The 25,859-nt window shown below is 39.2% G+C and overlaps 1 pseudogene; it reads left to right on the top strand.

The window, feature by feature from the left end:
* Positions 1–323: 323 nt before the first annotated feature.
* LOC134362264 (serine/arginine repetitive matrix protein 1-like) lies at positions 324–1,353 on the top strand (annotated as a pseudogene).
* Positions 1,354–25,859: the final 24,506 nt, after the last annotated feature.

Here is a 25,859-nt window from a genome sequence, read left to right on the forward strand (position 1 = left end):
GTAGGCAGTATGAAACCCAGAAGTGGGCTCTCACCAGAACTCCATCATAATGGCACCCTGTTATTGGACATCCAGACTCCAGAACTGTAAGAAACAAATTTGTATTATTTATAAGCTGCTGAGTACATGATATTTTGTACCCTTTTGTATCTTGTTTCTTATAACTTAAAAAATGCACTTAAGATTCATCCAAGTTTCAGTCTCAATCAATAGTACTCTTGCTGCTTGTCTTCTTGGTGGTGTCTTCAGACAGAGGACCAGGTATTTTACGGGGTTCTTTACTGGGTTCTGGGGACTAGGGTACAGACAAAGAGGCGGTCCACATGGGAGAAGCTGGAGAAAACCCCTGGGTAACAAAGGCAGAACAGGATAATTGGTTCAGCAACAAGCAGAAGCTACCAAAGCAGCTAAAATTTGCAAAATACCTTGAAAAAAAGGAGGACAGGAGCAAAGTAAGTTTGGAGGTAATAAAGCATTGGATATCGAAATGAGTAACAGAAATTCCTGAGTCTGAAAATGATATTCTGATTCTGTTTACATTCAACCAGTTGTTAATGAAGACTCCAGACTCCAAAATGATGCAAATGAATCTGACTGGGTTTTAATTTTAAAAAATATGCTACATAATTTATGGAGGAACTATAGATTCAGCTGTTATATAGACAAGAAAACATGGCTGGAATTAATTGTTCTTTTCTAGAACTCAAGGAAGAATAAATAAAATAGACATAGATTGTATATGAAATTTGGCATCTATAAAAAAGCAAGATGACAAAGAGTAATAAGGAAGAAAAAGAACGCAGCAGTGAAAAACTGAAGTTGGGAGCCCAGGAAGATGCTAATCCAGATTGCCTTTCCCTAGAAGACCATCTTCCCTGTCAGGAGACAGAGACAAGGCAGTCACTGTAGACCTTTTCACAGAACCAAGAGCTGGGAGTCCTTAGCTTGTTCCTGAAAAGGAGAAATCCTGAGTTCCCCAAACCGACAGTGGAAGTAAAAGAACCTTCAGTGCAAGAGGCCAGATCTACTAATGGCATCCTAAAAGCGTCCAAACCTGAACCTGTATCAGACTCCAGAGAATCTTTTACAAGGGATTGGGAAAAACAAGAAGAACCATTTAGTCACATTCCAAAACACTGCAGCTCTTTTTCTCATACTCAACTGAGCCAGCGCCATAGATCTTGATCAAGATCACACCCACCCAGGAGGTAGCCTAACTCAAGAAGGCGGCCGTTCCTCCAAGAAGAACTCCACCAGCGACAAACATCTTCTGCAGGGAGGAAGAAAAGCAGTAGATCTGCAGGGAGACAAACAAAACCACAAGCGCTCAGCAACCGACTTGTCTGGAAGTAGCTGATTGTTCTCCTCATCTCTTCCCGGGTCACCACCAACAAAGCTTCCCAAGAGCACATCTAGTCCTGCCGGAAAAACTAGTAGATGACGTCCTTCAGCACGTCCTCAGAGGGCAGCGCACCGGCCGTTCAGCAACTCCTCCAGCCACAGCTCCCCAGCACCATGCGGTCAAACTGCACAGGAAACAGACACAAATCTCTCTCTGGCATAACTTCAGTTGAAATGACAAGACTTAAAGGGACTGAGCAGAGGGTCTTCATCAGTACCCAAACTTAGAGAGGCGGGGTTATCCAAATCTGAAGGGTCTGGAGCGATGGCATGTGGCAGCAGATTCTGTGCATCAGTCAGAGGTGGTGACCCATCTGACCCAAGCAGCAGTCGTGATCTGATTCTGGCTGCTCATCCTCGGGTGGTGAGCTGTCTCAGAGGTCCCATGTGAATTGCTGGCTGGAGGCAGGCTGCAGATACCATCCCCTTCCTGGAGTTCCTCTCCATGAAAGCTCCAGTCAGAGAATTCCCTCTTGGTAGGTGGAGCAGAAGTTGCTCCCCACCACCCACCAGAAATCCCACCAGAAGGTTCTGCGTCTCCCTCTCCTCTTCCTCCTCCTCCTCAGCCATGCGGGTCTCCCACCCAACACCATGACCCAGGATTCCTTCTCCTCCGTACAGCAATGCTCGTCCTCCACCAAGAAGATACCGTTCTACACGCACAGGAAATGCTTTCCTTCTTCTCCTCTGAAGAGAAGAATGCCCGGCCCCACCATGTTTCCTCCTAAATGAAGGGTGTCACCACCTGCCCTGCAGAAACACGAGGTCTTTCATTTTCAGCTTCTTGAAGAAGCTTCTCAGTCATCAAGGAACATTTGCCTTCTTTATCATCAAAGCATAAAATAGAGTTTTTCCTGAGCCAATTTACCCGGAAGGCCCCTTTAGCACGACCGAGCAAATGACGCTCGTCCTCACCACCAGGTGGCGCTCCTCAGACCACCTCAGGCCTCCTCATCCCTTCTCATCCGTCTTCTTCACGTGACCCGGTTCCCAGAGGAGCAGCCGCAGCTCACACCAAAGCTCCAAGCACTAGACCCAGGACTTCGGAACGGCAAAAGACAAAACAAGAACAACAATAATAACAAGTGGCCTCAGCAAGCCCTTACCTACACGGAGGGTGTCCTCTTCCATATTTGTCTCAGAACCTCACCATCCAACAGCTAAAATATCCAAGCAACCTCTCTTCTGTCCAGTGTCCGTCATCCAGTGCTAGCCATGTAGTACTTTTGACTGTACTTGTTAGAAAGGTTGAAAGCCCAACACTAAGCCCGTTATTGCCAGAGAATTCGGACCAAGAAGGAGATGCTTTAAAAAAAAAAAAATAGATAAGAAGTACAAAAAGGATAGGAAGCACAAGAAGCACACACAAATCAACAACAAACACGAGAAAGAAAAGGCTCCTGGGAGTTCTGCCTTCAAAGGCTGCCTGTGCATCTACTCTTCTCAGCCCATTACATGGACACTCACTATCTTGCTATGAGATGTTGCTGTAATGTGCCCCAACAGTTACTTCTGGGGCTAGACATACTGATCATGTCTTGGGCGATGTAAGAGATATTCAAATTGAGAAGAAAGAAGCCGAGCAAAGATAATTCATAAAATGAAAGTGGTTTTAGTCCTGGGCATGTTAAGCAGAGAAAAGTTCAAAGCAATCTATCTTGTTCATAAGAAGATTAATTCACTCCCCATAGGACTGACAACAGAGCACTCCAAGTAAGGACTTTCCTGACCCATTGCACATAAACTGAACAATGTAATTCTCTCCAACTGAGGCAAAACAGGCTTCCTATTTCCCCAGTTGAGGTTTGTTTTATTATTTGAAAATCACCTGCAATACACCCTGCAGATAGTAAAATCTTAGAGGTGGAAGGTCAGAGCTGAGTTGTTTTATTTATTTATTTATGCAACGGAAAAGAAGTTATGCTTGGATTCTTAGGGCACTGTTCGAATATTTATAGACTCTTGGGCAGTAGTTAGGGACCTCCAAAATATACACAAATGACTAGGAAGTAAAAACACCATCCTATGCAATTCTCAGTAATGAAAATTTCTGTGGGAATTTGCAGGAAAAATTGAAGTGGTTCATATAGACAATTACATGTGTGTGCATGCACACGTCTTCACCTTTCCACAACCGCACAACACACAAACAATCAAAAAACAAAAATCTGTTGCCAGCAGAAAGGGATTAACATGCTAAAGCATATACCTTTGTCAGACCTCAAAGGCTTCCTCCCTGGATATGTGAAACATACAGAAATGCAGGTCCTCACACCATGTATTAATTGACAGACAGAAAACACATTCCACACATTCCCTGGGAACCCTACGAAAGTGCTATTAGGGAAAGAAACTATACTCATTTTCAACAAGAGAGAACTCACTTGAAAATGGCTTGGGGAAAAATTTCCCACAGTCAGGAGCCACACCATCTCTAGCAAGTGGATTATTTTGGACCTATACCAATAGCTCCAGGGTGCTACAAATTGTCGTATACTGGGATTTTCACTTTTTCTGCTTTATACTTTACTTATCTTGTAACAGAAGCAGCTTTGGACAATATAATTAAAAGTTTGAGAGAGCAAATTCTCTATCAGTTCAGGTTGCCTGAATATATTTATTCTAATCATATTATGCACATTGCTGCTACCAATGTACAAAAACAAAGCAAAAAGGCAAGGAAACATAGGACATACAACATTCCTACTACACTCTCAGAGCACTGGTCTCATTTAAAATTAAAATGGATAATTACAGCACCTGTTACTCAAAATATGTGATAAAAAATGTTTAAAATTATGTATTTCTTTTTAATAGTTGTGTCCTCTGCTTGTACATGAATAGTAGTAAGTCAGAGACTTTACTGGAAAGGTTCCAAAGATCAGACATAAGAAGGAGGGATGGAGTAGATGAAAGTATAGAACTTTCTATCTATCTTTCTCACTTAAAATTTTTGTTTGATTTTGACTGATTCCATAGTCCCCGGTCCAGGTGTAGACCTATGTATAGCCAAAGAATTTGATATTAATGCACAAGACACACTATGCCATTGTATCTGACAGATCTAATTCCAAAATGTACTTCAGAGGATATCATTACTTCTACTCATGTAGCCAAATTTGGGCTGTGACTGCAACTCCATCACCATCAACAGAGACAGTCTTGTGATTTTTTTTTTTAATCAGTCAGACACAATGATATCCATATCAAGAGGGTCTGATAAACAGTGTTAGCCAGTTTTGTGTACTGTGTGCCCTATGGGGAAGGAGTAGAGCTGAGACAGAGGGGAGGGGTGTGGGTCAATGTGATGATACATGTAAACAGAGGAGATCCTGATAATAAGAGGAACGCTCACAGTGGCTCAGAGTCCCAGGGATGAAATCAATCATGCAATTTTCTTGAGAGTATCTCAGATCCAGAGAATAACCTTGTCCACTATTTCTTTCAAATCTGGTACTGTCTAGTGGCTGATGCTAAGAGAAAGCCCCTATGGAAGCCTGTGATTTCCACAGAAGAAATAACTGGATTTCTACCGACTTATGAGGTCTGACTAAGTACTGCACTTGAATAATCTGGGGAAAAAAATGATGTTGTACCTCCTAATGACTCAACTTCCTGGTATCCAAAAACAATTAACCATTAATTTGTGTTTTGTAGGCTATATGACCATTATGATGAATTTTTAAATAGACTGAGAGAAATACTAGCAATGTATCATCTAGGGTGGAGAATTCTGATCACCAGAGCTTCTGAACTCTTTGAGGCCACAATCAGGGATGAAACCTTGGTATGATGGGGAAAAGATGCCTGTCATGTGACAATTGTAAAAGCTTGATTTACTACCCTGATTATACAAGTGTGAATTTAGATAGAAAGTAGCTAAGGTATGTGGAAATTAAAAATAACACTGAGATATATGACTTTGTATGTTATTTGGTTGTTGTTTATTACCAAAATCATTGGTATTAAGGTCAGCAAAGAAGGTTTGCAGAAAACTTTGAATTTCACCTCAGTGGAGCTGTATTTGATGGCAGAATATATTCTATTATAGGCTGATGTGACACAAAATATTATTGGGTGCACAAATCTTATTAATATTCAATGGTGATACCATGTGTAGTGGCTTGATTAGCCTTGGCCTGACTATGCCAGTGCAATGCTATGCTGTGATCTGAGGGAATTTTAGAAGCTGGTTTGAGTCAATCTAGAATAACATTACTGGAAGTTCTTCGTAATTATGAAGAACTGCTAATGCAAATCAATATTTTAGCAGGAATTCTTTTCCAAGAAACTAGGTGCATTTAACATTTGAAGAATTCAGCTGTAGAGGAAAGTAAAGCCGTAAGTAATTGGACCAATAAAATAATTTCTCTAATGTAGCAATGCTGAGAGGTAGTTTGAACCCTCACCCAGGATGGATTAATTGATATTTTAATAATTGTGGAATCTGATGTATTTTAAGGTCAGTGGCATGAATTTCTGGAAGGCCATGTTATAAAGGTATGTTTATGGGAACATTATTTGCCATAAGTTTATGGCATGAGTTAGGGTAGGGTCTCACTTAACTGATGACTTTATCATCATTTCTAATGGCCTAGAGACCATACATAGAAATCCAATTTTCTTCTTTGTGTTGCAACTGTATGGGACAGTACAGATAAAGGAACAACATCATGTCATCCTTATGGGAGGTAGATGGGCTGTTGTATAATGATATCTGGAAGTTAATATATTAGTAATGTCCTTAACATTCCCTTCAGATTGACCAAACTTTAGACAGTTTTTTTTTTTTTTCTCACTACAGGTACCTGACTTACCTTTTCTTAGAGAAATTATTTAGAAAGCTTGCAACTGTAAAATTTTTTCTTTTGCCCATTGAGATGTAAATATTCTTCTACCTAGGAATGTCTTCCTTAAGGAAGAATATAATAATCAAGAAAGATAGTTTCCCAGTTTTCTAGTCTCTGTTGCAGGGTAGGAGCCTAAGCTGAATAAGTATACACAAATTGTCTAATCATATTGAATAACCTCCCCACAATGTTCTCCAGTACTTTTCCATTAGCTCACTCTAGAGTTTAAATATTCTTCTGCCTTTTGTTTCAGCAGAGTTGAGTTCAATCTCTCTCCTCTATTGCAATAGTCTTGAATGAAGTCTTCTTGTCATTTTAACAAGTGTCGTTACAATTTCTCTTTGACAGTAACAACATTTCCATAAACTGAGTTGCAAAAAACAACACACAGTTATAGCCTCACAAGAATGGACAACATGAGGGCACTAAATATCTGGAGATATGAGAAATAGCACTATTATCTAGCTTTGCTTTGAGCTACAGACATACATTGCCAGTCGTTTGTTGACGGACTACCTACTTTCTTTTACTTGTGGTAACCAACTAAACCACTTGTCACTCTCTATTGCTTTATACTTTTTAATTCACTTCATGCCCTGATAACTATGCAAAATGTTATATACTTATATGAATATCTTTTTCTGTCTTTATCCAATAACATGTAACCTCCATGAGTGGTAGGATTTTGCATTTTTTATACTCATGCATTAGCAGCAATTAGAACAATATAAGGTATATTTTACATCCTCAATATATTTTAATTGAATGAACGAATGGCTGTTATCATGCTGGGTTGTTTATTATTGATATTATCAAAAGATACATGTAAATACAATTCTTTAAAAAAGGTATTCATTATTTATTTATTTTGTAATTGTTATCATTAGTTTTTTTACTGCTAAAAAATCTGGAGAAAATCACCCTTGATGTTCTATTTTAAATATCTCATGGGAGGGGGACCATCTTTTTAGAGTCTGCTGAAAGAGGAACAGCTAAAGTGTATTTGCATATAATTGCAAGTTTTAATGTTTCCTTGGAGTGTTCAGTTCTAGAGCTTTCAATCATTTCCTCATCCTTGCTCTGAAATGCCTGAGTCTTTTCAGGCATTTGGTAATTTCTGAAGCATTTTTCTCAGTCTGAAAATTCTTACTTGGATAGAGTACTTTTCTTCATGCTCTTTAAAAATCAATTTTACTTTTTTGCTTTAGCTTTATAGTTTTATCTATTCCAGTGAATGATGGGTGATTTTTTTCTATTAAAGCCTTCTCAAAGCTAAAAACCTTGAAGTTCAAAGCCCTCGGTAATAATTTGACAATATTTTTGAAGTCTGTCAAAAATCTTGAAATACCAGAATGCTCAAATATTAGATTACTCTGTAATTTTGCTGAATGTTACTACCTGTACATATGCCCAGAGTTTCTTGAATTTTAATTGAACACATTTTTTTTTTTTTTGTAATAGAAGGATCTCCTCAGATACATGAGTGTGTGTGTTTGTAAAAGGGTGCAATAAGCTAGACAAGTTTAAAGATTCAAGAGAAAAAAATCTCCTTGGGGTAAAAAAAAAAAAAAAAAAAAGAGAAGAATAGAAAGAATGTAAGTAGTGGCAACCACAAATACATTATGACAAGAACTTATTTTTTTCTCTTCCCTTTCTATTAATTAAATGAGATAGCCAGGTAATGTTCTGCAAGTTGTGCTTTAATGGCAATTATATTTATTCCTGTAAAATGGAATGCATCGATGACCACATGATTTGGGAGCCCATAATAGAGAAATATGGCAATCACTAGATGTTAACATGAATTCAGGAAGAAGGCAATAGTGTTTTAAGTACTTTCACAAGTAGTTTTTCATTAGCCTGCTTAATGTGGATGACCTACTAAAGAATATTAGTTACAGGATAATCCTTATTAGATTTGATAGAGTACTATGGAAACAAGTCTGGTGATGGGTCTGAAGGTGGCTAAATAAAGAAACTTTATCATGAATCATGGGTATTTTTCTTATAAATGGGTTTAAAGACACAAATTCATTAAGCAGATAAAATAAATAGGATCAAAAGATTTAATAGATATGTAGTTTGAAAATTAAAAGAATATAAGATTTTTAAGATATGTGAATTAATGTGAAGTTGTTGATTAACCCACAATTGGCTAAAGAATGAATAATTCAGTGGTGAAAGGTACTTTTACTTCATATCTAATTGATTTTAATAGGCCACTCAAATAATGATGGTTCTAGTTATTTATTGATGTATAACAAACTACCTCAAAACTTAAGAACTAAAACTACAATTTGCTGTTATTTCTCACAGTTTTGTGTGTTGATTGGGTCCAGTAAGTCAATTTTCCATAGTAGTCACTCAATCAATTGCCATTTTAGATAGTGGCTGAAAGCTTGACTAGGCTGAATATTGAAAATTCCTTTTTTTGTCTTGGATGGAAAATGGCTGGATGGGCAACTCTCTCTCCATATGACTAGCTGGATTTCCTCACAGCAAGTCTCATCATCATTGGATGTTTTATATAATGGCTTATTTTCTACAGAATGAGCATTCTAAGAGATTCAGGAAGAAGTTGCAAAAGAAAGCTCAGAATGTCACTTGCTCTGCATCTTATTTGTCAGGTGAATCACTAAGACCATTTCTTCATAAGAGGTGGAGTCTATTCTTGAGGGAAAGATGAAAGGAAAGATAAACTCCAGCTCTTATGGGGAAATGATATGCATGTACATGGAGGAAAATAATTGACCATAAACACAAGCTATCACGTTGATATTTCAAAACTACTTGCTTTTGTCTGAATATAAGAAGAGATGAACAGAGTAAATACATAGATTAAGGGTGATTTGAGCACATAAGGAGTAGTTGTAATTACAATAGCCGATGTGACTGTTCCGAGACAGCAAGATATGTAATAACAATAATGTGTTTGGACAGAGGTTTGTACCTGCCAGTGTTTAAAAACTCAGTATCAAGAATTGAGTAGGGTCTGAGATTTTATCCTTGACTCTCCTTGAAGGCCTTCCACAATTCCATGGACATTGGCAGAACACACAAGATTCCTGCATCAAGGATGGTTGGTATTACACATTTCCAGTTTGCACCAGTTCCCCTTGCATCCCAAGTTCCACAGGGTTGATGTGGAAGAATATAGATGGGTACTACTCATGTAGTGAGTTTGTGTCCCACTTGAGAATTTTTTATAAAGGTTGTGAGCAAATCTCCCTGATCTTTGCCCTGAATAGATATTATCTATGTTAGACTTGACAACAAACAAACCTGTCCTGTGCTCTGGAGAGAGACATCATCTCTATCTTCCAAGGTTGCTTGATATATGAATGTCCTTGAAAAGTGTATTCATTTTCTATTGCTGCCATAACAAATTATCACAAACTTAGTGGTTTAAAATAAAACAAAGTTACTGTTTCACAGATATGTAGGTCAGCCATCTGGGTTGGCTTAACCGGTTTCCCTGCTCCAGGTTTCATATGTCTGAAATAAAGGTGTTGATCAGCTGGCCTATTATCTGGAGGCTCTGGAAAGTATTTGCTTCTAAGTTCATTCAGGTAGTTGCAGAATTTAATTCCTGTTATTGTGGGGTTTAGGTCTCCATTTCCCTGCTGTACGTTGGTAGGCGATGCCCTTAGGAACTAAAGACCTCCTCTGGTCCTTACTCATGGACCCCTATATCTCAGAGCCAGAGACATCACGTAAAATATTTGCTGCTCTTGGAGTATCTCTGACTTCTCCTTCTGCTTCCAGTTCTACAAAGTTCTCTGCTTTTCAGGGTTTATGTAATTAGATTGGGCACACCAGAATAATCTCCTTTTTTTTAAGGTTCTTAATTACATCTGAAAAATTAGGTTTGCTGTGTCACATGTTCACAGGTTCTAGGTATTAGGGTGCGGAACTCCTTTGGGGGCAATCCCATTATTCTGCCTACCACAAAGATAGCCTTGAACAAACTCTGTTTGTGCCTTTGTTCATAAGACATGCAGAAACATGAGAAACCCATGGAGAATTGTCTAACACTCCAAAGAGTGGAAAAAAAAATCACCAATGCAATTATTCTAAACTGATCCAGTACAAAAGAAAAAAAAAGAAAGAATAGTGGTATTGGTGGCAAGGAGTAAAAATTTTTAAAAAGCAAAATCAGTGTTAAATACTACATCCTGGTAAGTTTGGATAATATATATTTGTTCATTATTTCATTAGATTTAGTAATTAAAAAGTCATTAGTGACTGTTCAAAATGGTGCAGCCTCTATGGAAAATGGTATGGAGGTTCCTCAAACAATTGCAGATAGATCTACCATACGACCCAGCTATCCCACTGTTGGGAATATACCCAGATGAATGGAAATCATCACGTCTAAGGTATACCTGTTTCCCAATGTTCATCGCAGCACTCTTTACAATAGCCAAGAGTTGGAACCAGCCCAAATGTCCATCATCAGATGAGTGGATGTGGAAAATGTGGTACATCTACACAATGGAATACTACTCAGCTATAAAAACGAATGAAATACTGCCATTTGCAACAACATGGATGGACCTAGAGAGAATTATATTAAGTGAAACAAGTCAGGCACAGAAAGAGAAATACCACATGTTCTCACTTATTGGTGGGAGCTAAAAATTAATATATAAATTCACACACACACACACACACACACACACACACTCACACACACACACACACACACACACACAAAAAACAAAAAACGGGGGGGGAAGAAGATATAACAACCACAACTACTTGAAGTTGATACGACAAGCAAACAGAAAGGACATTGCTGGGGGGGAGGGGGGGAGGGAGAAGGGAGGGAGGTTTTGGGGATGGGGAGCAATAATCAGCCACAATGTATATCAACAAAATAAAATTTAAAAAAAATAATAATAAATAAATTAATTTAAAAAAAATAAAGTAAAAGAAGTTAATATTTCTTTGCAAAAAAAAAATCAATTTTTGAAGATTTGTGGAGATGTACGTCAAGTTGCATTGGGGATTGTAGTAAATATTTAGTGAAGAAGAGATGTAAGTGAATACTACTTTTTGAAGAAGCTTGTTAGTGAAGTAAAGGAGACGTTGACGAGTTTGAAGCTACCATATATATAAGTGAGAGTATACAGTATTAGTCTTTCTGTGCCTGTTTTATTTCACTTAGCCATAAGGTCCTCCAGGTTTGTCCACATTGTTGCTAATGATAGGATTTCCTTCTTTTTTTTTTTTTTTTATTGCGACATAGTTGACTGTACATTTCTGTGGGGTAAGAGTTGAATATCATTACCTGTGTGCAATATGTGATGCATAAATCAGTATATTCAACATTATACAGTGTAATTTTTTTGATAGCTTTTTACCAATTCATTTCTTACCCCGCCTCCCCCTCCCCTTTTCCCACCTCTGGTAACCTCAGTTCTGTTCTCTGCTTTGGAAAGTTCAACGTGTTACTGTGATTGTTGTGTTGTATACTTGAAATTTACTAAGAAAGTAGATATTAAGTGTTCTTATCACAAAACAAATGAGAGAAATGTAACTCTGTGAGTGATGGAAATGTTAATTAGCTTGATTGTGGAAATCATTTCACAATGTGTACATGTATCTGAACATCACATTGTACACCTTGAATATATAAATTTTTTTGTCAATTACACCTCAATAAAGCTAGAAAGTTGAATCCATAGTGGGCTTTTCTGGTGTGGTGTGTGAGTGTGTGTGTGTGTGTGTGTGTGTGTGTGTGTGTGTGTGCACACTCACGTGTGCTTGTGTGTGTGTGAGAGAGACAGGGGAAGATTTGGTCATACTATAAGGGTCAGTGGCCCATACACAGGGTTAAGGTATAACAGAGAGAAGAATTCATGGAATAAGGTTCCAAGGATACAGGAGTAGATTGAATCAGAATCACAACTATATTAAAGGGATACAGATATGAATAATTATATGGGTATAAGTTTGGGGGGTCTAAGGAGAAACAATGTAGATAAGATTTATGTCTGAATTTAGTAATATTCTTAAAGAAATACAAGAAATAAGTGGATTGAATAAAGGCACAGGTATAGAGACTGACCTTAACCTTGAATTTAAGATTGAGGGATAGAAAAACACAGATGAGATAGAAATAAGTTTATAGGAATTAGTCAAGCTTGAGTTGAGAGTATTAATGCAGGAACTTTCTAATGAAATGAAGGAGGTAAGTGATGTTAATTTGTGCTGAAATTAAAGGTGTTGGAAGTTGGAAAGGGATATTATGAAGAGTTTTGATGATTATGGCTAATCAGTGTGGGATATGAGAAAAAAAGGTTAAATAAGGACAGTAAAAAGTTCTTTGAAACAGCACAGATGCTCAGTGAGAGAGAAGGCAATGGATTTGAATTTCCAACGCTGTTACATGGTTTTCTTCAATAATGTTCAATACCTGCCCCAAATCTCTGTTCACATGGAATTTTGGGCCACATTTTCCATTTGTGAAGGAATGAAAAACTGACCCTGGCTTATGAAAATTGTAGAGATAAATCCTAGACCACAAATAATATTGGGACACAAAGAGTAACCACAGACTTAGAGAAGTCTAGCAGGTGTCAAAGAGAATGTGGAGTGGTGGTGAAGAGAATGTCTGGTTCTTTCAGTTCCAGGTGAAAAAAAAGTGTATAATACCAATTTTATTCTTTGAGAACCTGTAACTCTACCAATGATCTAACACAATAATTAGGTGATTCATGTTAACAAAGAAGCCAGACCAAACAATGAAATGAATTAAATGTCAGAATTGGTAAGCCCTTTTTATCTAGAAGCAGAAATGCAAATCTTATCTGAAAAAATTATTTCTAAACGCAAGCCTTTTATTATGTTAGGGAAAAAAACCAGCCAAATGTTAACTCACAGTAAACATTACCAAACACACATGAAATTAAGCTACCATTAATCGGAAATATCAGAAACAACAATGAACAGTTTTGTCTTTCATTTGTAAATTTTCCTTTATACATCACTAAAATACAAAGATCTTTTAAAAAATATAATGACAATACTGTTACTCTATCTAAAACAATTCCTTACTTTTAATAGATATCTAGTCAATGCTCAAAATTCTCTTACTGCTTTATATTACTTAGATTTTCCTGAGTCAACTCAAGATCTAGATAAAGACCATGTAATGCAGTTGTTTAATATGTTCTTTATTTTTATAAAAAAATCTGTAAGTTACCCACCTTAGCTCTATCATTTTTTTTGACCTTGAAATATATTTGTTGAAAAAACTAGATTGCTTGTTCTACCTAAAATTTTTAAAAGATTATATTGTAACGTTATGTTATTTCATGTTCTTTTGATCTTTGTGTTTCCTATAAACTGGTAATCAAATATACAGGGTTGACCTGAATTGGAATTAATTATTATTTTATTGTGTTCTCTCATCAGAAAGCACCTAATCTCTGACTGTTTCTTTGTTTTGCTAATTGCCTAGATTTTTTATTTCTTCAGAAATGAAAGACTTTCTATTTCTTTTTATTTTTTTATTTCTTTTTATTAGGCCTCACAATCAGCTTAACACAAGCACAGCCATGTTGACTACTCCCTCAACCTGTTCCCCTGCCCCCTCCTTTTTCCTCAAAGCCAGTGCATTCCAGTAAGAACATCTGGTACAAAACAGGATCTTATAAAAAAAAAAAAAAAAAAAACAGAAAAACCACAATGCCCTTAGTGCTTAGAATACCTGCCCGACCCCTTCTCAGAACTTAGGTTCTTCCCCCTAACTCCCTCCTTCCCAAATTCAAACCCTATAAAGCCTCTGTTAGTCTGTACCAGGGTGGAATACTGATCTTTCAGTTTCCCTTCCCAGTTCATTGAGTAAATTCCCTTGCATAAACATGTTTGGCTCAGTCCTTTATCCTGTTTGTCTCACTGACCTAACAGGTAGCAAAATAGCAAAATTATAATTTTATATTTTCTGTATTTATTAGCTGAATTATATCTATATTGATTATACCTATAATGGCAAAACATTCCTTCTTCAACTGTTTACTTACAATGTGGTACGTTTTACATAGACAAGGAGTAAATTTTTATTCAGTTTTATTTAATAAAAAATTAAAATGATTGTTAATTCCCCAACATCATCTAAAAGTTACAAAAGGGGTTTGGGGCTTTTTGGGTTTTTTTGGCTTTAACGATTAAAACTGCATACATTTAAACATATTTGATATATTTCAATCTATTGCAGGTTTTCATTTGTTTTGTTTTTTCTTATGATTCTTGTATTATAGCATCTTTTGACAGTGGGAGCTTCTTCATGTTGGTCACTAAATCTTTCCAGTATACTGGTAGATTTTGATAGGTTTCTGATTTTTGTTAAGACATCTCGGATCTATCTTGTACTTTCTCTGCCCAGACCTGGAATTAGTCATTTTTCCAAAGAATCCTTGTTCCTTTAGAGAAAGGAAGATAGAATTCAGTGACCATGATCTGAACACTACAGCTTCTCATTTTTACTGACTATCTAAGATTGCTGGGGTTGCCACAACAAAATACCAGAGACAGGGAGGCTTAAATACCACATATTTATTTTTTACAGTTTTGCAGGCTGGTGTCCAAGATCAAAGTGCCAGGAGGATTGGTTTCTCCTGAGACCTTCTCTCCTTGTATGATATTATATTGTGAAAATATACATTTGGTCTTGTCTTCTTCTCCTGGCACACAACTCCTAAAATCCTTAGAATCTCCAAAGTGATGAGTCTTTTTGGATGCTAATAATTGACTTATGGTTGACAGCCCTTAGGTAGCTTCAGGATCGGGCTGGTCACTGGAAAGACCAAGGAAATCCCACACCCCCAACCCCAGGGGAGGGGGGAGGGACTGAAGGTTAAGTTGATCACCAATGGCCAGTAAATTAATCAATCATGCTTATGTAACAAAGCTTCCTTAAAAAACAAAGAGAACTGGGTTTAGAGAGCTTCCTTATAGCTTATCAGGTGGAGGTTTCCAGAGGGTGGTGTGCCAAGGGAGGGCATGAAAGCTCTGCACCTCTTCATCCACACCTGGCCCTATGCATCTCTTCATCTGTATCCCTTATAATAAAATGGGTAAACGTAAATAAGAGTACCCCAAGTTCTTTGAGCCACTCAGCAAATTAATTGAGCCAAAGGAGGAGTTTGCAGGAACCCTAATTTGTAGTATTGGTCAGAAGTTCCAAAGTCCTGGACTTGCCACTGGCATCTGAAGTGGGGGGCAGTCTTGGGGGCTGAAACCTCACCTTGTAGGATCTGACACTACTTCCATGTAGATAGAGTCAGAATTAAATTGAATTAGAGGACACCCAGATGGTGTTTGCCGCAGAATTGGTTGTTTGCTTGCAAGTGGGGGAAATCCCCACACATTTGGTCACAGAAGTATTTTGGCAGTGTGTGTTTCCTCAACTCACCTTGGCTTGCAGATAGCTGCTCTCTTGTGGCCTCTTCACAAGATTGTCACTCTGCAGTCACCCTCCTGGTCTCTCTTTGTGCATTCAAATTTCCTTATAAGGGTATAAGTCAGACTGAATTGGGACCTACCTGTATGATATCGTTTAAACTTAATTACCTCTTAAATGCTTCATCTTCAAATACAGTCACATTTTGAGGTACTGGGGTATAGGGTTTCAATATATAAATTTGGGGGGGGGACAATTTAGCTCATCCCTCTGGATTTATTGTTTCTAAGTCTTTTATTTAGTTATGATGAGGATGTGTATTATTTTTAAACAGTAGTACGTAAGATAGTTTATACTTGTATTTCTTCTTGGTTTCTTATTAGTTGAGTATTGTTATTGGGAATAATTTAAACATTTTAACATTTTCTTCCTGTTTTGGCATATAACCCACTAGAGAACTGCCATCAAATTTCTAGGTTATAAAGTTAGTCGAAATAACTTTTCTTTGTTATTTAGCCACTGACTATCTACACAAGTTTGTTTTAAACTGCTTTATATTTTAGGGATTTCAACTTCAATTTCAATTTTATTTTATTTTGTTGTCATGTAAAAGTTTTGCATTCAAATCCATAAATAGTTTTCGTGAAGTCCCCTCTCAAAGTCAGTTGCTCTTATAAAATGCATGCTTTTCATGTGGAACATGAACCCTTTTTTTTAAAGGGTAGATTCTTGTTGATAGTTAAATTTCTGTATTATCAGTTATTGGAGCCATCAAAATTCCCGTTATTTCACTTCTTTTCACCCATCTGGTCTCTGATACTACCAAAGTCTAATTGCTGTTAGTGATTTGACACCTTCCAAGCATAATTTAATCTCCTCCACTTTGTAACCATAGGGATGTTTTGTGAGGTAAATTGAATTTCTCAAAAATTGCTGTACCGGTATGTATTTCATCTAGTAGTGTACTAGTAAATGTTTAACAACTTACCATATGTGGAAGGGGGGAGGCTAAGCATTTGTTGCATTTGTCAAGTTTCATGGTATAAATACTAACACCAGGCCTGATTTTAAACTATCTCTGAAGGCAGAGTTGAGAGGTAATGCTAACCATCCGCCCACGTGAGTCAGCTCCAGGGCAACACTGACCCCATTCCACATGTTCTTTTTCCAGTGTGATATTGAAATTTTGCCATTGAGTTGGTGGGGATTATATTTATTCTCTGAATTTAGGGAGACTTTTCAAATAATGTCAACCAATAAATTGCAGCAGACATGCTGCTATTTGACTTCTGAATCTAGATCATAAAAAGCAATATGGCTTTTTCCAGGATTTCATTCTCTCAAGGCATGTGCCGTGGGAGGTCTGATCCACAGTATAAGTCGTCTCGATACCCTGAAGCTGCCATTCTGACAGAGCACATGAAGTGACTAAATAGGGATGGAAAGAGATTTCCTCGGCTGTTTAAGTCATTTCGGAGCAGGTAACACCTAGCCTCCAGATGATGACGTCATCCCTAGACAACATCATCTCACCCAAACTATGAAAGACATCAATCAAGAACTGCTTAGTTAAGCCCAATCTAATCTTAGACCTGTGAAAGAGCAAATCAAATTATTGTTATTATTTTTACTACAACTTTTTATTTAGAAGAAATTTTTGGCTTACAAAAAGTTGGAAATATTTAACCAATTTTCTCAAATTTTCACAACTGTTTTTTTAGGGACCAGGATTGTCTTAGTTCGTTCAAGCTGATAACAAAATACCATAAACTTGGTCATTTATAAACAACAGACATTTATTTCTTACAGTTCTGGAGGCTGGAAAGTTCAAAGTCAAGTCATTGCAGGTTTGATGTCTAACGAAGGCCCATTTCCTGGTTCATATATGGCACCTTCTCATGTACTCACACGATGGAAAGGGCAAGGCAGTTCTCTGAGGCCTCTTTTATGACACATCCCATCTATGAGAGCTCTGCCCTCATCACTTAATCACTTCCCAAAGGCCCCATCCCCTAATACTATCACATTGATTAGGTTTTAACATACGAATTTTGGGAGTACACAGACATTCAGACCATTGCAAAGATCTAGTCTAGGAACCTATATCACATTGCTTTCATCTTAATCCTTTAAGTTTTGGGGTGGTTTGTTGTGTGGTTATAGTATTTGGAACATTTCGAGGGGTCTTCAAAAAGTACATGGAAAAATGTGTATTATCTTTTAATTTCATTTTTTTCCATGTGCTTTTTGAAATACCTTTGTATTTCCAAGTTTTGGCCAATGTGAGTCCCTTTATGTTGAATACTACGAAGGATACCTTCTGTTTCGGTTCCCAGATTTACTCTCTGTGTCTCTCTCTCAGCTTCCCTGTTTATGTCAAGATGCTGACTTGTATCTTTTAAAGATCTTCTTTGACTTCAAGTTTCTAATTGCATCCAATTGATAGAGGATACCAGCAGAATACTGGAGGGAGGTAAGAGAGTGTAGTATTGTATATATTACATTTGGCTAATTCAATGCTTTGAGATCAATGTGTGGTAGCTGCAGCTCTTGAATAAAATCACAGCTCCTGGAAGTTAACATTCAAACAGACTTTCTGTTTTCACATTTCTGTAAGTGACCCCTCTTTTTGTTCCATCAGCTCCTGGAAAGTTAACAGCAACGTAATTGTGGTACAATACTACTTGTGGTTTCCCTTCACACCTCTCACTCCTTTGTAAATTGCTTATTCATTAAACACTACTCAAATTGCCCAATTTGAGCATGCCATCTGTTTTATTTTCCCAGGACCCTAGTTAATGATTGTGTGATTGGTACTGACATTTGTCTGCAAAAACAGACCATTGAGACAGGGTTTTGAGATTTGGTAACTTGCTTATTTGAGAAGTACGTGAGTACATTGACTGCAACGGGTCTTGGGTAATCCATGGTATGTAGAATTACCAACTTTAAATCAAATGAATTTAGAATGCAATGGTGTGGCAATGGTGTGGCAGATGTAATGGTTGTAATCCTAAATTGTTATGGAGAAAAGCTTGATTATAAAATTACAGTGTTGAAGGTATCATAGTCAGGAATCACTTCAGCCCTCTTTTGCTGTCCCCATTTCTATTTACAAGTTTTTTGTTTGTTTGTTTGTTTTTCTAACATTCAAAGCACATGAAGACCTTATCCATTTTGTTGGCCAATCTTCATGTTCCTTTTTATAGTATTGTCACCCGGAACAGTGACTGGTGCTGGGCCAGCAGTCAGGTTACCAGGCGGTGAGTGCCGCTGCCGGTGGGCTGGCACAGGGGCTGGCTGTGTGGTCCTTGGTTCTTGCTTTGCATTAATGAAGAATCAGAAACCAAGCACAGTTAAAGCCTAACCTTTATTGCCAAAAATAAAAGTGGAACTTAAGGAAAGGGGGAAAGGAAAGTGCAATGCACTGTGCAAGAGCAGGTCAGATCCCGGGAGGGATATGACCTGGGCCAAACTCCGAGCAGAGAGTGGTGCCGTGGGTGTTTGTAACCTTTTATCCACTCGTTTTGCGTAAATACTAGCTTGCTTGACTGGCATCTTTATTGACATTTGAGGGTTACCTCCCTCTTTCTTTGCTGTGCATGTCCTTACCCACGATGCATGCTGAAAGCACATGGGGGGTTAAAACCACAGTGCTAATTTTACTATAATAAAATTATAATGTAACCAAAGTGACTGCTAGGTTAAACAACTACCAGCTATGCATGCTCTGGATGGTGGAAAGTCCCTGCCCACAAGCTGTGGTCAAAATGTGGTGGAAGTTTATCCTGTTCTGACCACCAAATGTGTGTTCCACAGGCCTGCTAGGGCAGATCCAAGCAAGCCTCCAACAGGTGTTTGTGGCTACCAGACCTGTTACTTTCCGTTTTCCTCTCTCCCATTTCTCTTACCGGCTCATGTCTAACTACCTACCTAACAGTATCATTCTTATTTTGGTTATGTTTTGTTGGGCTCATATGTGATTCAGTAACACCAAAATGGCGATTTAGGCAAGGCCCTCTCCATGCAGCCACCTAAAGATGGCGCCAAGAGGAAGCAAGGTGGGAGGGGACAGCTGGGTTCCACATTTTGCTTTTGTTTAATTCCATTGGCAGCCCTGGTTTTCCAGGCTCCTGATCAAGGCATGATTGCTTAGTATAGCTTAAGGAACCCCCATGCATGACCGCGTGGTCTTTACTCTGATTGGCTGGGCAGAGGGAACTGCCCCGCTGGCAAAGCTTAAATACGCTTGCTTAACAAACAATAAACGGAACTGCTTGACGGAACCCCTGCCACGTCTGAGTGTCCTTTCTATGGGGCTGGGTTGGCAGGCAGATCACTCACTCCCTCCAGTGAGATCCCCTGGCTGTCTCTAGGGCCGAGGGGTGAAGCATTAGGGCCACTCGCTCTTGGGTTTGGAGTGGGAGAGGTTAGGAAAGGGAGGAAAAACCTGCTGGTGGAACCCAGCAATGTTTGTTGTGGTTTGCTACCAGAGTTTCTATGTAGGAACTGACTCTCACTTTCAACTGTTCTGTACTACAAAGTTGCTGAATTTTTTTCTATTTCATTTTTTAAGTCTTAAATAATGTGTGAGCCTAAAAACGAGCCAAAAAGTAAGTTTTAAAAGGCAGATACCTATAGGAAGGAAATATACATCAGTTTTCTGTTTAAATAGAGCAATGGAGGAAGAAGAGGCTACAAAAAAGTGGATAACAGAGTTTCTCCAGAAGAATAAAATTAAGGTGTGAGCAAGGAAATTTCCCCACTGCCAGGTTGAGAGATTTTCACACAGCTTTTCCGGTGGGATTTCATAAGTGAAGTTGCATGTCTCTCTTTCTTCCTTTTTCTGGCTGAAATTGTACTTAAGTTATCCTGCTCCTACTCCAACATTATACAGTGAGTATAATCTTCATGAGTATTTTTCTTAAGACACCAGGCCATGAGGAGCCTTATTTGAACTTGATGAAGAAACTATTTACCATAAAGAGATATTGGACTTGGGCTAAATCCAGTGATTAGACAAAATTTGTGGTTGCCTCTTTTGCTAAGTTCTGTGCTTAACATGTGTAGTAAAAAGAGTGATATAAATAGTTATTGACAAAATGTGTGCAGTGTGCGAGATACTGACTTAAAATTTACTAGCCTGATATTCTTTTCTGATTGAATGTTCCAGCTAGAGGAATATGAGTAGAAATGTGGCAGATCCTATATGTGATCTTCTGTGCTCTTCCCCTTCTGATATAGGTAGTGCTCAGTTTCCCTGGGTTCTGGTTTCAGGACATGCCTCTAGGTTTTCAGCCACTCCCTGTGGTCTTAGGCACCCTCCTGTAGGCTCTCAACAGGAGGAAAGTTACTGTTGCCAGTCGGACCTATTTTTAGCACCAATGCTGGGGAAAAGGAGACCACAAGGGCTGGCTTCTGCAAATCCAGTGGCTGGGTATGTTCAATAGAAAGCACAGAACATTCTTGAATATGTCTGGTCCCTGTAACAGGGTCTGACCAATAAACATCCTCCAGGAAGAGACCAACTGAGCATGTGCAACACTAACTGTTACATAACTATGAAACAAACACCCCCTTGATTAAAGAAACTTTAAAAGCCAACTCCCAGGCAAAGGTGAGGCTGATGTTTACTTTTCTGGAGTGGCTGGGGTGTGTATACTTTACTTTGTATAAAACTTCCTTTCAGCAAGCTCCTGCTCATTCTATTGAGCCAGCCTGCACTTTGTACCAAACTTATGTTTTTCTTACTTTTGTGTTAGACTTGATGTCTGTGTTGAAATTACTTTTGTGTTAAACTTGGTGTGGGCTGTGCTCAGTCTCTGGAGCTATGCCACACTTTCTCTGTGGAACCTGTATTTCTTATCTATTATATTAAACTTGTTCTTACTTTCTACTCTGACTCTGCCCTTGAATTCTTTCCTGTGGTGGAGTCAAGAACCTGGTAACAGGACTGGGTGAGTTGAGGCCAACTATTGGGCCCCCCAGACCCTACCTCTGACATCACTTCCACTGGTTGTAGATGAACATTGTAACTAAGTCATAGGATAATGCCAGGTTTTTTTCGAGTTCCCCCCCCCCCCCCACACACACACTAAAAAACCCCAAACAATAACAACATCTAAGAAATCTAAGAATCCTACTATACTACAAGCTTGGGCTACTCAGAGCTGATAGAGCACTCATCAGTACTATCTTCCTGTCCACAGATAAAATGCATGAATCCACCCTCTGCCTTCATGAGTGCTTCCCATCCAGTCATAAAGCTCAAATTTCAGAATCTCTAGTTAATAAGCAATAGTTATTACATCAAGGAATTATTCAAGATAATCTTTACTTTAGGGTCACATATGTATCCTCTTGATCTAGAGCTTTATGTACTACAAATGAGACTTGTCTACCCAAAATAAACAAAGCCAGTATATGATGATGAAACATGGGCAAGATAAATATAAAAACCATTCCCACTCAGAAAAGGTAACTTATCTGCTCACTGTTCCTTTTCCATTATACTCCATGGACTCATCTAAAGTGATCATCAGAGAAATTAATTTCCTTTTCATTTCTCATCTTGTTTCTGGTCAGTAGAAGTTTGAAGAGGCCCTCAGGTCATTTTAAATCATGAAGAATCACTTTCTATTTTGAGTCCAGGCTCCTGGTCTTTCTTAATACAGATCTCTTACAAACTTGCTAGTGTTCTATTTTTTTAAACTGTTTAATTCCCTAACAGTTATTTTCTAGATATAATCCTACTATTTGCTGTAGGACATTTCCTTGTGTTCTTATCTTTATGATTCTTTTTTTCCATCAACTTAATTGGACTTCACAGGTTTTTCATGGGAGAGTCCCACATTTAATTCTTATTCCTGAACCAATTACGTTAAAATAAGTACATATATTTGTGTCATACTAACCAATTAAATTCACCACTTGTTAAATTCATAATACTCTTTATTTGATCTTTCCTGCAAAGCTCAGTTTTAGTCAAATTCTGGAGCCAAAATATTTCTCAATTTTACTTTTCACTACTTGGGACTAAAGGGCAGTTGCCTCTTCTAATTTATTGGTCTGTGAATTTTTGGATTATTTCTAAGAATTTTTATTCCTTTGCAATGCATACTGTCAATTCTAAGTTTATCTCTTATAATGCATTTAAAAAGCAGCAAATAGCCAAAATGTGCTGTTATAATTCTATTTTTAAACTTCTAAGAGCTACAAATACATTAGGCAAATTATCGGTCATTAATATTATTACGGGAAAGTTTACCAAATACATTTATACAGCATAGCATGTATTGCCCTCCTTCTAGCCTCTGACACAAGTGTTATTCATTGTCTAGCTCCTAAGCCAAAGCCACATATTCTAGGTGTTTGCTGTGAAAGCTCCCCACTAACAGACACTTGTGTTGGGATACCCCAAATTATCCTCAGGCTCAATGATTTGCTAGAACTACGTGACTCAGAAGCTGCTGTACTCATGGCTATGGTTTATCATAACTAAACGATGCAGACAAAATCAATGGAAGGAAAAGATGCATGGGACAAAATCCAAAGGAATCCTGGCAGAAGCTTCCAGCATCCCTCCCAGTGAAGTCACACAAGATGTGCTTCATTCCCCTGCAATCATATGTGACATGTGCAAAGTGTTGCCAAGCAGAGAAGCACACCTAAGCTTGGGTGTCCAGGGTTATATTGGGAAGTCAGTCATTTAGGCACACAGGGCCTAAGTGACTAACCTCAGTTGCTTAACCTTCAGACCCCTGGAGAGAAAGTAAGTTCTCACCTTAAATCACACTGTTAGTGTAAACTATCTGGACAAATTGGTACAGTGCTATTCCAGGCTTTAGTCATGCTCAAATCCCCTTATCCAGACACAACATTCTAGAAACTAGTTCCCAGGAGCTGGCCAATGGCCAGTCCTAAAAATGAAAGACTCCCAAAGTGGGTAGTCAGTCAGTTCAGGGAGACCCTCCCAAGGAACAGCGAGACCACGAAGACGGATGCAAACAGCAAGAGGTTTATTTGAACACACGGGTACCCGGGCGACACAGTCTTTTGGAAGACTGGCGCGCCGAGTGAAGCTCCTGGGTCCTTTTTATAGCAAAAAGCGCGGGTACAGAAGCGAGAAGCGAGTTTAATTGGTCAGTTCAAATAAGCGCGGGTGAGCTTCGGTTATGTGGGAGTCCTTGAAACAGCTGAGGGGCACCCTGGAAACTGGTGGGAGTCCTTGAAACAGCTGAGGGGCACCCTGGAAACTGTTGGGAGTCCTTGAAACAGCTGAGGGGCACTCTTGAAACTTTAACTGACTTGTCTATTTCTGGGAACTATCCGCCCTTTGCCTCGGGCCGGGGCCCAGGTGCATAACCACAGATATCCTGTTCGTTATCTGGTCTCAACCTCAGGCTGTACTTTTCCTATGCTAGGGACTTTTAACCAGGGTAATGTTTTGTGCCTTGCAAAATGGCGTTACTACGGCTAGCTTAAAAAGTTCTTTCTTCATTCCCCCATTTCTTTTGTGGATAGCTCTAATCTTAGAGCGGAGTTAAAAGTTATTTTCATTATCTATAGTCTGATATTTTTGTCTAAGAACCAGGACTTTAATTGTACTTATTCTATCATTGATGAATTGGACTAACCTGTTGATGACACAGGGCCCCAGAATGAGCAACAGAAGAAGGAGTACTAGGGGCCCGGCGATGGTTGATAGTAGGGTAGTGAACCAAGGGGAGCTATTGAACCAACCTTCAAACCAGTTTTGATCTTTTTGGCGCTCTAACTGTCTTTTATCTAGTCTTTGTTTGAGTTTGGCCATGGTGTCTCGTATCACACCTGAATGGTCTACATAAAAACAGCACTCCTCTCTGAGGGCCGCGCAGAGGCCTCCCTCTCTTAAAAACAGTAAGTCAAGGCCTCGCCTATTTTGGAGTACTACCTCAGATAGAGAAGTCAATGAGTCCTCTAACTTGCTGACTGAATCCTGGAGGGCCCGGAGGTCAGTGTCCATGGCAGTCTGGAGCTCGGTTAGGCCCCGCTGGAGGTCTATAGGTCCTTTAATCAGAGCAGCCGAGCCGGTACCTATACCTGCCACAATTCCCAGTAGGACAGCTAGGGTAAGTGTGAGAGGTTCTCTCTTAAACCTGGGATGAGGGTTGTCATAGGCCTGCAACAAAGTTTCTTCAGGATGGTAATAGATGCGAGGAATCAGCTGAACCTGGACACAGAAATCCTTAGACTGATTAAAAACTGAGAGGGAAACGCAAGGGGTGAGACCGGTGCTGCAAGCCCACCAGCTATGGTTGGAGGGGAGAAGGTACTGATGGTCCCCGGAGGAATTGATGGATAGGGTCTGGTTGCAAAGATGTTGATGGGTAGAAGGTATTGTTCCTATACATAACCCTTGTCCTGTGACCTCTGTGAGAGTAAGCTTTCCCTGGGTCCCCCAACGGCAACTCTCGGCGCTGGTATAATTGGCCTCTCCCAAAAAGGCTATTCCTTCATAGTAGGGGGGGCTTATGGCCAGACAGAGCCAGCAATGCTCTGTGGCGTTCGGGTTGGTGGCATTTAGAGCTAGGAAGGCCCCCTGTACAAGACCAAAGAGCCTGTCACCCGTGGTGGGGGGTAGAGTGCCTGGTGATAGGAGGCTCTGTGTAGCAGTGCTCCTTTGTGCCGCGGGGGGTTGCCTGCTAGTCATTGGGAACAGCTTGTTGCTAGGAGGTCCCTGTTCTGCAAGGACGGGGTCGGGGCCCACTGCCACAGTTGGCATATTGGTGATATCTAGGCGAATGGTGAACAGTACACCTGGATCGTTTCCCGTCAAATAGAACCTTAGTCCCCAGGTTCTTCCTTGTGCCCAATCTCTGGAATTTTTTCCTTTCTCTGTGAATTTTATTTTAAGGGGGTTACACCAGCCGGTGTTGTCACAGTTTTTACTGCTATCGTTACGTTCTACAGTTATGAGGTCCCATGAGGAACTAGGTCCCCAGTAGACTGTCCCCGTGGTTTCACAACCCCATTCTTTGCAATATAGGGATTCCAGCCCTCCGCACCTTCTAGCTTCTGAAAGGGTCCGGCCATCCCGGGGGCACACGTAGAAGGGGGAAGCGGCAAGCCTGTTTCTAGCTCGGGGATAGCTGCACCCTGGGACCCCCCAGGTGATCTGATTATAAGCTTTTGTGTAGTCTGAATCAGGGGGTCTGATC

Source organism: Cynocephalus volans, chromosome 1 (assembly GCF_027409185.1).
Source record: "Cynocephalus volans isolate mCynVol1 chromosome 1, mCynVol1.pri, whole genome shotgun sequence".
Lineage (NCBI taxonomy): Eukaryota > Metazoa > Chordata > Mammalia > Dermoptera > Cynocephalidae > Cynocephalus > Cynocephalus volans.